The 13,578-nt window shown below is 38.6% G+C and overlaps 5 non-coding genes across 5 annotated transcripts; all 5 read right to left on the bottom strand.

Moving 5' to 3' along the window:
• Window positions 1-4,154: 4,154 nt before the first annotated feature.
• Window positions 4,155-4,227, bottom strand: trnav-aac (transfer RNA valine (anticodon AAC)). Its single transcript has one exon. It is a non-coding gene; the product is annotated as a tRNA-Val (tRNA).
• A 141-nt stretch (window positions 4,228-4,368) lies between these two features.
• On the bottom strand, window positions 4,369-4,441 carry trnav-uac (transfer RNA valine (anticodon UAC)). The gene has a single exon. It is a non-coding gene; the product is annotated as a tRNA-Val (tRNA).
• Window positions 4,442-6,056: 1,615 nt separating this feature from the next.
• trnav-uac (transfer RNA valine (anticodon UAC)) lies at window positions 6,057-6,129 on the bottom strand. Its single transcript has one exon. It is a non-coding gene; the product is annotated as a tRNA-Val (tRNA).
• A 560-nt stretch (window positions 6,130-6,689) lies between these two features.
• Window positions 6,690-6,762, bottom strand: trnav-uac (transfer RNA valine (anticodon UAC)). Its single transcript has one exon. It is a non-coding gene; the product is annotated as a tRNA-Val (tRNA).
• A 5,101-nt stretch (window positions 6,763-11,863) lies between these two features.
• Window positions 11,864-11,936, bottom strand: trnav-uac (transfer RNA valine (anticodon UAC)). The gene has a single exon. It is a non-coding gene; the product is annotated as a tRNA-Val (tRNA).
• Window positions 11,937-13,578: the final 1,642 nt, after the last annotated feature.

Raw genomic sequence — 13,578 nt, forward strand, 5'->3', positions numbered from 1 at the left:
GCTAGTTTCTTATGACAGATGTTTTTAGTTTTTAGGGGTGCAACTGCATCTAGGGTATTGCGCAAGGTTAAATTGAGTTCCTCGGTTAGGTGGTTAACTGATTTTTGTCCTCTGACGTCCTTGGGTAGGCAGAGGCAGTCTGGAAGGGCATCAAGGAATCTTTGGGTTGTCTGAGAATTTATAGCACGACTTTTAATGCTCCTTGGTTGGGGTCTGAGCAGATTATTTGTTGCAATTGCAAACGTAATAAAATGGTGGTCCGATAGTCCAGGATTATGAGGAAAAACATTTAGATCCACAACATTTATTCCATGGGACAAAACTAGGTCCAGAGTATGACTGTGGCAGTGAGTAGGTCCAGAGACATGTTGGACAAAACCCACTGAGTCGATGATGGCTCCGAAAGCCTTTTGGAGTGGGTCTGTGGACTTTTCCATGTGAATGTTAAAGTCACCAAAAATTAGAATATTATCTGCTATGACTACAAGATCCGATAGGAATTCAGGGAACTCAGTGAGGAACACTGCATATGGCCCAGGAGGCCTATAAACAGTAGCTATAAAAAGTGAGTGAGTAGGCTGCATAGATTTCATGACTAGAAGCTCAAAAGACGAAAACGTCATTGTTGTTTTTTTTTTTGTAAATTGAAATTTGCTATCGTAAATGTTAGCAACACCTCCGCCTTTGCCGGATGCACGGGGGGTATGGTCACTAATGTAACCTGGGGGTGAGGCCTCATTTAACACAGTAAATTCATCAGGCTTAAGCCATGTTTCAGTCAGGCCAATCACATCAAGATTATTATCAGTGATTAGTTCATTGACTATAACTGCCTTGGAAGTGAGGGATCTAACATTAAGTAACCCAATTTTGAGATGTGAGGTATCACAATCTCTTTCAATAATGGCAGGAATGGAGGAGGTCTTTATACTAGTGAGATTGCTAAAGCGAACACCGCCATTTTTAATTTTGCCCAACCTAGATCGAGGCACAGACACGGTCTCAATGGGGAAAGCTGAGCTGACTACACTGACTGTGCTAGTGGCAGACTCCACTAAGCTGGCAGGCTGGCTAACAGCCTGCTGCCTGGCCTGCACCCTATTTCATTGTGGAGCTAGAGGAGTTAGAGCCCTGTCTATGAAATCTCTTCTATGATGTGTGATGAAATCTCTTCATCACACATCATTCTATCTGCCTGCGATACTTTGGCACTAATTGTATCCAACACTTTTACAACACACACTTTATCTACATCATTCTTTTTGTAAAGATTTCTGTAAAAGGTTTCAACTGTCTCTAAGATCCCAACAAAATCGTTTACCTTTACACCTCTTTCATCTTCCAACTCTACAATGTAACTCTTAGTTTGTTTTCTTTTTTCCAGACCCCAAAAAAAAGGATGTACATTTCTCTCCCTCCAAAGCGTACTGTGCCCTGCTCCTAACAATAGCACCCAAACATTTATTTTTTTCATAACGACCCAGCTCTGCATGGATTTTCAAATAATTCACAACATCATAGTCTGGATCCGTATCAGCCTTTTCAAGTTCATGCAACATCCTATTCCTAAGCATTATTTCTTTCTGCTTATCTAAACGGTTATGATTTTTTGCGTACCTAATACTCCTATTTTTTACTTTTACTTTCACTTCCTCCCACCATAAACACACATTCTCTTTTAACAGTACATTAGACATTTCATCATTAATACATTCAACAATTTCATTTCTATATCCTTCCTCCTTTAATAGACTGGCATTTAAACACCAGACACCTCCCCCTCTCCTCTCCACACCAAACCCATTTGAAATGACATTACTGCATGATCACTATATGCTGTAAAGGTATATGACACCTTCTTAACATTCTGCACCAATTCTTGTTTTGCTAGACATAAATCAATTCTGCTTTGTTTTAATTCCTTTAGAACCACCTGCCTTCTAGAGAATACTCTTCTGTTTGGATTTTCAGCCCTCCATATATCTACTAGATTCTCCTCATTCATAAGTTTCCATAATGCATTTCTAGAAGAGTCATATCTGAATTTAGCACAACTAGAGGCATCCATTCTACTACACCTCACATTAAAATCTCCTATCAGTATACAGTTTTCTGAGCACAGTGTTTTTAATTTGTGAAACATTTCTCTCCTTTCAGATTCAATGTTTGAAGCATAAACATTAATTAAACGAAAAACTACATTTTGAACTTCAAATTCAATTACAATAAGTCTGCCATCATTGTCAGCATATATTTCTTTTACATTTTGCACCACATCATTTTTTATCAAAATAGCCACACCACATGTTTTATCCCCTCCATGACTACAAAAAATTAAATCTGACCATTTACTCTTAATCTCCTGCATTTTGGAGTCTGTCCAATTGGTCTCTTGAAAACACAACATGTCTGCCTTAACAGACACTAATACCTGCTCAAATTTGCTCATGTTTCTCAAACTGTTACCATTTAGGGATGCGACTGTAATCATTATGAATGTGTGCAGAAGTATAATCAGAGCCAAACAAGTCCTTAAAAATCCTACTTTTTCTTTTTTCCAAAACCCATCATCTCCCTGGTTTTCGACAATGACCTCTTATTTTTTACAAACAACTGAAGATCCTCACTATCTATTTCATCATCCGTCTCTTTATTTGGATTTTTGGGGGGATCGGCGGGGAAGCCTTTTGAAAAGTGCGCTTTAACAGTGCCCGTGACTTCAGTGGACCCAGCCCACTCTTTGGTGTAATTTTTACACAGGCTTAAAGCTGGCTCAGGCACCTGAGAAGCACCTTGCACCATCTCTACCTGTGTATGTCTTTCACCCATCATGTGCTGCTGTTCCACCTTGTCAGCAGCAGAGACTAAAACGGCGTCTCGTGCTTTGCCAGGAGACATTACAGGCTCTTCAAGCTTATCTGCCACTGTCTCTGGAGTCACACTCTCCATGTCACTCTCATCCTCCCTCTCCATAGGCACACTCCCCTCTTCCTCAGACGTGAGGTCCATTGTTTGCAAAAGTAAGTGATTTTCTCCCTTATTACAGCTACATCTAACTTTAGGTCTGTCACACATTTTGCACACATTTCCTATGTTCCGACATTCTCTGGCATAATGCCCTTGTTCACTACATTTGTGGCATGTGAATTCCGGACATTCCTTAAGTATGTGCCCCGGCTGAATACATAATCTACATACCTTCACTTGATTGTCGTGGATTACACGAAAATATTCAAATCCCTCGACAGTGTTAAATTTAGTAGAATATGGCAAGGATTGCACATTGTCTGTAAACTTTACCTTGCAAAATCTTGTCCCATCTACAATGTCCGTTCCTGGCCACATCCTCCTCTTGATTGGCGTGGTCGCCTTCACCTTCCAGCCTTTTAGTTTCTCTTCTATCTCCTCATCCGTAATGTATGCGGGCAAGTTCAAAAAGGACACCACCAGCTCATCGTTCCCTAGTTCTTTAGCCATGATTTGACAGTTCTTTATCTTTAGCCCGTCTATTAGTCTTTCTTTTCCATTTACATGAGACATTGTTACTTCATACTTATTCCCGTCTTTCATTCGACATCCCAGTATTGTTCCGCAAACTTCCTTTATTCCTCTCAGCGATTCCATCGTTGTTATTTTCCCTTCTCCACTTATTTCCACGTTCACCGTCAGTTCCTTCTCATATGTTCTTTTTTTCAGTTCTTCGTTTAACATTCTGATTTCACTGTTGTCCTTTCTCGTCGTCGTTTGTATTCTTGATGTCGAAGCCATGTTGTCCGTCCGGTTATTTTAAGCAATATCCCCCAAACAGCTCACGCTGATGGGGGACAATAGCAAAAACGTTTCACAGAAACTTCACTACAGTCACTCACAAACTTTCAAACTTATAAGTCAGCTAGACCTAAAAAAAAACGATATTCTCTCTCAAGCACTCAGACACCTGCTTCTCTTCCACTTCCTGAAACTCCAAAAAGGGGCGTGTGAAGCGAACGTGATAACCGCTACACCACAGAAACTACTGGTACAATTAGCTGCGAGGAGTAAACCGAATTTTACAGATATTCATGGCACGTATTCGAATTTCCAAAATACAGAATTCATGAAAATAACAATTCTTTGTTGAAAGTACAGTACCTACTGCACGTGTCAAAGAGCTCTGTTTCCGCCCGGTTTCGAACCGAGGACCTTTCGCGTGTTAAGCGAACGTGATAACCGCTACACTACAGAAACTGCTTCAACAATTATCTGCTAGGAGTAAACCGAATTTTACAGATATTCATGGCACGTGTTCAAATTTCCAAAATACAGAATTCATGAAAATAACAATTCTTTGTTGAATGTACAGTACCTACTGCACTTGTCAAAGAGCACTGTTTCCGCCCGGATTCGAACCGAGGACCTTTCGCGTGTAAAGCGAACGCGATAACCACTACACTACAGAAACTGCTGCTTGATTTTCCTGCAAGAAGTAAACCGAATTTTACAGATATTCATGGCACGTGTTCAAATTTCCGAAAGTAGGCATTTATGAAAATAACTATTCTCTGTTAATAGTACAGTACCTACTGCACGTGTCAAAGAGCACTGTTTCCTCCCAGTTTCAAACTGAGGACCTTTCACGTGTAAAGCTAACGTGATAACCACTACACTACAGAAACTGCTGCTTGATTTTCCTGCAAGGAGCAAACCGAATTTTAAAAATATTCATGGCACGTATTCGAATTTCCAAAATAAAGAATTCATGAAATTTTCTGTTACCACTATGGTACTACAGAATGTGTCAATGAGCGTTGTTTCCGCCCGGTTTCGAACCAGGGACCTTTCGCGTATGAAGCGGAAGTGATAACCACTACACCACAGAAACTACTGCTACAATTAGCCGCAAGGAGTAAACCGAATTTTAAAAATATTCATGGCACGTATTCGAATTTCTAAAATAAGAGAATAATGAAATTCTTTGTTAACACTATGGTACTTCTTGAATGTGTCGATGAGCGTTGTTTCCGCCAGGTTTCGAACCAGGGACCTTTCTCGTGTGAACAAACTTGATAACCACTACACTACAGAAACTGCTGCTAAATTTAGCTGCGAGGAGTAAACCGAATTTTACAGATATTCATGGCACTTATTCAAATTTCCAAAATACAGAATTCATGAAAATAACAATTCTTTGTTGAAAGTACAGTACCTACTGCACGTGTCAAAGAGCTCTGTTTCCACCCGGTTTCGAACCGAGGACCTTTCGCGTGTTAAGCGAACATGATAACCACTACACTACAGAAACTTCTGCAACAATTATCTGCGAGGAGTAAATCGAATTTTACAGATATTCATGGCACGTATTCGAATTTCCAAAATAAAGATTTCATGAAATTTTCTGTTACCACTATGGTACTTCAGAATGTGTCAATGAGCATTGTTTCCGCCCGGTTTCGAACCAGGGACCTTTCGCGTGTGAAGCAAACGTGATAACCACTAGACCACAGAAACTACTGCTACAATTAGCTGCGAGGAGTAAATCGAATTTTACAGATATTCATGGCACGTATTCGAATTTCCAAAATACAGAATTCATGAAAATAACAATTCTTTGTTGAAAGTACAGTACCTACTGCACGTGTCAAAGAGCTCTGTTTCCGCCCGGTTTAAAACCGAGGACCTTTCGCGTGTTAAGCAAACGTGATAACCGCTACACTACAGAAACTGCTTCAACAATTATCTGCAAGGAGTAAACGGAATTTTACAGATATTCATGGCACGTGTTCAAATTTCCAAAATTATGCATTTATGAAAATAACTATTCTCTGTTAATAGTACAGTACCTACTGCACATGTCAAAGAGCACTGTTTCCTCCCGGTTTCAAACTGAGGACCTTTCACGTGTAAAGCGAACGTGATAACCACTACACTACAGAAACTGCTGCTACATTTAGCTGCAAGGAGTAAACCGAATTTTACAGATATTCATGGCACGTGTTGAAATTTCCAAATTTAGGCATTTATGAAAATAACTATTCTCTTTTAAAAGTACTGTACCTACTGCAGGTGTCAAAGAGCACTGTTTCCGCACGGTTTCGAACCGAGGACCTTTCGCGTGTAAAGCGAACGTGATAACCACTACACTACAGAAACTTCTGCTTGATTTTCCTGCAAGAAGTAAACCGAATTTTACAGATATTCAGGGCACGTATTCGAATTTCCAAAATAAAGAATCATGAAATTTTCTGTTACCACTACGGTAAATCAGAACGTGTCAATGAGCGTTGTTTCCGCCCAGTTTCGAACCAGGGACCTTTCGCGTGTGAAGCAAACGTGACAACCACTACACTACAGAAACTGCTGCTACATTTAGCTGCGAGGAGTAAACCGAATTTTACAGATATTCATGGCACGTATTCGAATTTCCAAAATACAGAATTCATGAAAATAACAATTCTTTGTTGAAAGTACAGTACCTATTGCACGTGTCAAAGAGCTCAGTTTCCGCCCGGTTTCGAATCGAGGACCTTTCGCGTGTTAAGCGAACGTGATAACCACTACACTACAGAAACTTCTGCAACAATTATCTGCAAGGAGTAAACCGAATTTTACAGATATTCATGGCACGTGTTCAAATTTCCAAAATTAGGCATTTATGAAAATAACTATTCTCTGTTAATAGTAGAGTACCTACTGCACTTGTCAAAGAGCACTGTTTCCGCCCGGTTTCGAACCGAGGACCTTTCGCGTGTAAAGCGAACGCGATAACCACTACACTACAGAAACTGCTGCTTGATTTTCCTGCAAGAAGTAAACCGAATTTTACAGATATTCATGGCACGTGTTCAAATTTCCAAAAGTAGGCATTTATGAAAATAACTATTCTCTGTTAATAGTACAGTACCTACTGCACATGTCAAAGAGCAGTGTTTCCTCCTGGTTTCAAACTGAGGACCTTTCACGTGTAAAGCTAACGTGATAACCACTACACTACAGAAACTGCTGCTTGATTTTTCTGCAAGGAGTAAACCGAATTTTAAAAATATTCATGGCACGTATTCGAATTTCCAAAATAAAGAATTCATGAAATTTTCTGTTACCACTACATTAAATCAGAATGTGTCAATGAGCGTTGTTTCCGCCCGGTTTCGAACCAGGGACCTTTCGCGTGTGAAGCAAACGTGATTTTTTTTTTTTTTTTTTTTTTTTTATTATCAAAAATGTTTGTTTACAATATTTACAGTACAATCTACTGTTTACAGTACAATCCACAGAGAACAATACAGAAGACACTAGACTAACAGAGGCAGGTGAACAATTCACCCCCTATCAAATTATCAACAAAGAAAATATCAAAACAGTGCTTTCAAAAATTATAAGTGATACCTCCACTCTCCTCTCGTGAAATTAACCCACTCCCTTCAACAAAAGACTCATCAAAATGTTCCATCCCATAATTAAACAACATATCTATGTGTTTACTGAACAGTGCTATAAAGATACTCCACACCTGAACCCTCTTTCTGTCAAAAGAAACATAATTCCTCCTACAAAAAATAGCATACCTCACAAAACTCAAAACCATATTCAACAAACACACATTAGCACCCTCACATTTACCAGACACTCCAAATAACAAAAGTTCCTCCCACGCATACTTTTTCACGAAATCTCCCCCCCAGTTTCTACATAACATTTCCTTAACTTTACAAAAAAAATATTTTAAATCCTCACATTCTATAAACAAATGCATAAGAGTTTCCGGGAAACGTCCACATACGTCGCATTCCCTTTCTATCTCACAATTAATTTTCTTTAGCACCACCTTTGTAAATATTCTATTATGTCTTAGTTTGAAATCATTATTTTCACACTCCTTACTATTATATTTTACATTTAAATTTCCCCATATCTTTTTTTCATCCAATTCCGGAAAAACTACTTTCCAAAATTTCTCAGCAGCCGGCCTTCTACACACTTTTCCTACCATTATTCTATACAATCTTTTCACTGGTATACTAGATAAATGTACTTTCTTCTTACTGCTACCAATGAACAAATTAGGAAATACAAATAAATCTTCTCTTTCAACTTCACTATTTATTAAATCAACCCATGCTCTTGGTATACTATTCTTTATCTTGTCATACATATTATTCACTGTTCCCCTTCCCACCTCTTCATCCCATTCATTGATTATGTCAAAAATAGCTTCCCCAGGTAAAAACCCTGGAATTACCTCATAAGTATAATCTTTTATTTGCCGTAGACCTGCACTCATAAATACTTTATTATACAAAACTTTTTCTTTGTTCTTGATTTTCTCATTCAGAAATATAGGTTGATTCATAATCAGGTCAATATGTCCACATTCATAATATACATTAGGCAACAACTCTGCCCATGCATTTAGCACCTCTTTATAAAAATCTGGTACCTTTTCAAACATTGCCCTTTTAAGCCCCATCAATAAACCATTATCCTCACAACCACCACTCTCCTCTAAGTAGACTCTAAAGAAGTGTTTCCAGCCATAATCTTCACTGTCATACAAATATTTCTTTACTGTTTTTATCCTAATAGCTTTTCTTTTGACATCTAAATCTACAAGTTTTAAACCTCCATCCACATAGTCAGCAATCAATGTTTTCTGAGATATTCTCACTCCTTTACCATCCCATATAAAATTTGACACCACATTATTCAATTCATTTAGGACCCACTCCGGCATGTCCAGGACTCCCAAAACATACACAAATTTGGATAATACCAAAGCATTTGCAACAATTACTTTCCCTTGTAACTTTAGTTTTCTATTTTTCCAGAAATTCAACGTTAGCTTGACTTTATTAAGGATCCCAGTCCAAGTTATATCTTTTGCCTCTTTCTCCTTTACACCAATGTTTACTCCCAGCACTTTAATAAAATCCTTTGCGCTCTTGAATGGAATCTCACACCCGTTTACATTGATATCCCCAACAAACATTATTTCAGTCTTCTCTATATTAACTTTAGCACCCGATGCCTTGCCATATATATCTATGATCCCCATAATGCTTCCAATACTTTCTATATCCTTCACAGTACAAGTAGTGTCATCAGCGTACTGATGTACAACACTGACACCACCACCTGGGATTCCAACACCCCTTACTTCTTTATTACTATTTATCAATGTAGCTAACGGTTCTGTAGAAACACTGTACAGCAGAGCTGACAAAGGACAGCCCTGCCTTACTGACCTCTCCACAGGGAAAGTATCTGTTAACACTCCGTTACATTTAACACAACTTTTAGCCCCACTATACAACAGGTTGATCCAAGATACAAACTTTGGCCCAAACCCAAACCTCTCCAAAGTCTGTAATAAAAAGCTGTGCTCCACTCTATCGAAAGCTTTGTTAAAGTCCAAACTTAAAACTATACCACCTTCATTTTTCATTTGATTAACAACATCCCTAATTGTACAAATTACATCTGCAATATCTCTTCCAGGTATGCCGTAGGCTTGTGTTGATTCAATAATACTCCCAATCACCTTTTTCATCCTATTCGCTAACACTTTAGTCAGTATCTTATAATCCGAATTTAGAAGGCTAATAGGCCTATAATTTTCTAACTTTAATCTACTGCCCCTATTTTTGAATAAGATCGTTAACATTCCAGTTGACATAGACTCAGGGATTTCCTTATTCTCTTCCATATAATGAAACACCCTCACTAAAATGGGTGCCAAAATATCTACAAAGACTTTATAGAACTCATTTGTTAAACCATCCAAACCCGGACTTTTATTACCTTGCGTGCTAACAATTGCTTCCTTGATTTCCATAATCGAAATCTCTTCATCACACATCATTCTATCTGCCTGCGATACTTTGGCACTAATTGTATCCAACACTTTTACAACTCTTAGTTTGTTTTCTTTTTTCCAGACCCCAAAAAAAGGATGTACATTTCTCTCCCTCCAAAGCGTACTGTGCCCTGCTCCTAACAATAGCACCCAAACATTTATTTTTTTCATAACGACCCAGCTCTGCATGGATTTTCAAATAATTCACAACATCATAGTCTGGATCCGTATCAGCCTTTTCAAGTTCATGCAACATCCTATTCCTAAGCATTATTTCTTTCTGCTTATCTAAACGGTTATGATTTTTTGCGTACCTAATACTCCTATTTTTTACTTTTACTTTCACTTCCTCCCACCATAAACACACATTCTCTTTTAACAGTACATTAGACATTTCATCATTAATACATTCAACAATTTCATTTCTATATCCTTCCTCCTTTAACAGACTGGCATTTAAACACCAGACACCTCCCCCTCTCCTCTCCACACCAAAACCCATTTGAAATGACATTACTGCATGATCACTATATGCTGTAAAGGTATATGACACCTTCTTAACATTCTGCACCAATTCTTGTTTTGCTAGACATAAATCAATTCTGCTTTGTTTTAATTCCTTTAGAACCACCTGCCTTCTAGAGAATACTCTTCTGTTTGGATTTTCAGCCCTCCATATATCTACTAGATTCTCCTCATTCATAAGTTTCCATAATGCATTTCTAGAAGAGTCATATCTGAATTTAGCACAACTAGAGGCATCCATTCTACTACACCTCACATTAAAATCTCCTATCAGTATACAGTTTTCTGAGCACAGTGTTTTTAATTTGTGAAACATTTCTCTCCTTTCAGATTCAATGTTTGAAGCATAAACATTAATTAAACGAAAAACTACATTTTGAACTTCAAATTCAATTACAATAAGTCTGCCATCATTGTCAGCATATATTTCTTTTACATTTTGCACCACATCATTTTTTATCAAAATAGCCACACCACATGTTTTATCCCCTCCATGACTACAAAAAATTAAATCTGACCATTTACTCTTAATCTCCTGCATTTTGGAGTCTGTCCAATTGGTCTCTTGAAAACACAACATGTCTGCCTTAACAGACACTAATACCTGCTCAAATTTGCTCATGTTTCTCAAACTGTTACCATTTAGGGATGCGACTGTAATCATTATGAATGTGTGCAGAAGTATAATCAGAGCCAAACAAGTCCTTAAAAATCCTACTTTTTCTTTTTTCCAAAACCCATCATCTCCCTGGTTTTCGACAATGACCTCTTATTTTTTACAAACAACTGAAGATCCTCACTATCTATTTCATCATCCGTCTCTTTATTTGGATTTTTGGGGGGATCGGCGGGGAAGCCTTTTGAAAAGTGCGCTTTAACAGTGCCCGTGACTTCAGTGGACCCAGCCCACTCTTTGGTGTAATTTTTACACAGGCTTAAAGCTGGCTCAGGCACCTGAGAAGCACCTTGCACCATCTCTACCTGTGTATGTCTTTCACCCATCATGTGCTGCTGTTCCACCTTGTCAGCAGCAGAGACTAAAACGGCGTCTCGTGCTTTGCCAGGAGACATTACAGGCTCTTCAAGCTTATCTGCCACTGTCTCTGGAGTCACACTCTCCATGTCACTCTCATCCTCCCTCTCCATAGGCACACTCCCCTCTTCCTCAGACGTGAGGTCCATTGTTTGCAAAAGTAAGTGATTTTCTCCCTTATTACAGCTACATCTAACTTTAGGTCTGTCACACATTTTGCACACATTTCCTATGTTCCGACATTCTCTGGCATAATGCCCTTGTTCACTACATTTGTGGCATGTGAATTCCGGACATTCCTTAAGCGAACGTGATAACCGCTACACTACAGAAACTGCTTCAACAATTATCTGCAAGGAGTAAACCGAATTTTACAGATATTCATGGCACGTGTTGAAATTTCCAATTTTAGGCATTTATGAAAATAACTATTCTCTTTTAAAAGTACTGTACCTACTGCACGTGTCAAAGAGCACTGTTTCCGCCCGGTTTCGAACCGAGGACCTTTCGCGTGTAAAGCGAACGCGATAACCACTACACTACAGAAACTGCTGCTTGATTTTCCTGCAAGAAGTAAACCGAATTTTACAGATATTCAGGGCACGTATTCGAATTTCCAAAATACAGAATTTATGAAAAAAACAATTCTTTGTTGAAAGTACAGTACCTACTGCACGTGTCAAAGAGCTCTGTTTCCTCCTGGTTTCAAACTGAGGACCTTTCGCGTGTAAAGCTGACGTGATAACCACTACACTACAGAAACTGCTGCTTGATTTTTCTGCAAGGAGTAAACCGAATTTTAAAAATATTCATGGCACGTATTCGAATTTCCAAATTAAAGAATTCATGAAATTTTCTGTTACCACTATGGTACTTCAGAATGTGTCAATGAGCGTTGTTTCCGCCCGGTTTCGAACCAGGAACCTTTCACGTGTGAAGCAAACGTGATAACCACTACACCACAGAAACTACTGCTCCAATTAGCTGCAAGGAGTAAACCGAATTTTAAAAATATTCATGGCACGTATTCGAATTTCCAAAATAAGAGAATAATGAAATTCTTTGTTAACACTATGGTACTTCTTGAATGTGTCGATGAGGGTTGTTTCCGCCTGGTTTCGAACCAGGGACCTTTCGCGTGTGAACAAACGTGATAACCACTGCACTACAGAAACTGCTGCTACATTTAGCTGCGAGGACTAAACCGAATTTTACAGATATTCATGGCACGTATTCGAATTTCCAAAATACAGAATTCATGAAAATAACAATTCTTTGTTGAAAGTACAGCACCTACTGCACGTGTCAAAGAGCTCTGTTTCCGCCCGGTTTCGAACCGAGGACCTTTCGCGTGTTAAGCGAACGTGATAACCGCTACACTACAGAAAATGCTTCAACAATTATCTGCAAGGAGTAAACCGAATTTTACAGATATTCATGGCACGTGTTCAAATTTCCAAAATTAGGCATTTATGAAAATAACTATTCTCTGTTAATAGTACAGTACCTACTGTACATGTCAAAGAGTACTGTTTCCTCCCGGTTTCAAACTGAGGACCTTTCACGTGTAAAGCGAACGTGATAACCACTACACTACAGAAACTGCTGCTACATTTAGCTGCAAGGAGTAAACCGAATTTTACAGATATTCATGGCACGTATTCGAATTTCCAAAATACAGAATTCATGAAAATAACAATTCTTTGTTGAAAGTACAGTACCTACTGCACTTGTCAAAGAGCTCTGTTTCCGCCCGTTTCGAACCGAGGACCTTTCGCGTGTTAAGCGAACGTGATAACCGCTATACTACAGAAACTGCTTCAACAATTATCTGCAAGGACTAAACCGAATTTTACAGATATTCATGGCACGTGTTCAAATTTCCAAAATTAGGCATTTATGAAAATAACTATTCTCTGTTAATAGTACAGTACCTACTGCACATGTCAAAGAGCACTGTTTCCTCCCGGTTTCAAACTGAGGACCTTTCACGTGTAAAGCGAACGTGATAACCACTACACTACAGAAACTGCTGCTACATTTAGCTGCAAGGAGTAAACCGAATTTTACAGATATTCATGGCACGTATTCGAATTTCCAAAATACAGAATTTATGAAAATAACAATTCTTTGTTGAAAGTACAGTACCTACTGCTCTTGTCAAAGAGCTCTGTTTCCGCCCGGTTAAAAA

The sequence above is a fragment of the Salmo salar genome, chromosome 18 (genome assembly GCF_965601325.2).
Source record: "Salmo salar chromosome 18, fSalSal1, whole genome shotgun sequence".
NCBI lineage: Eukaryota > Metazoa > Chordata > Actinopteri > Salmoniformes > Salmonidae > Salmo > Salmo salar.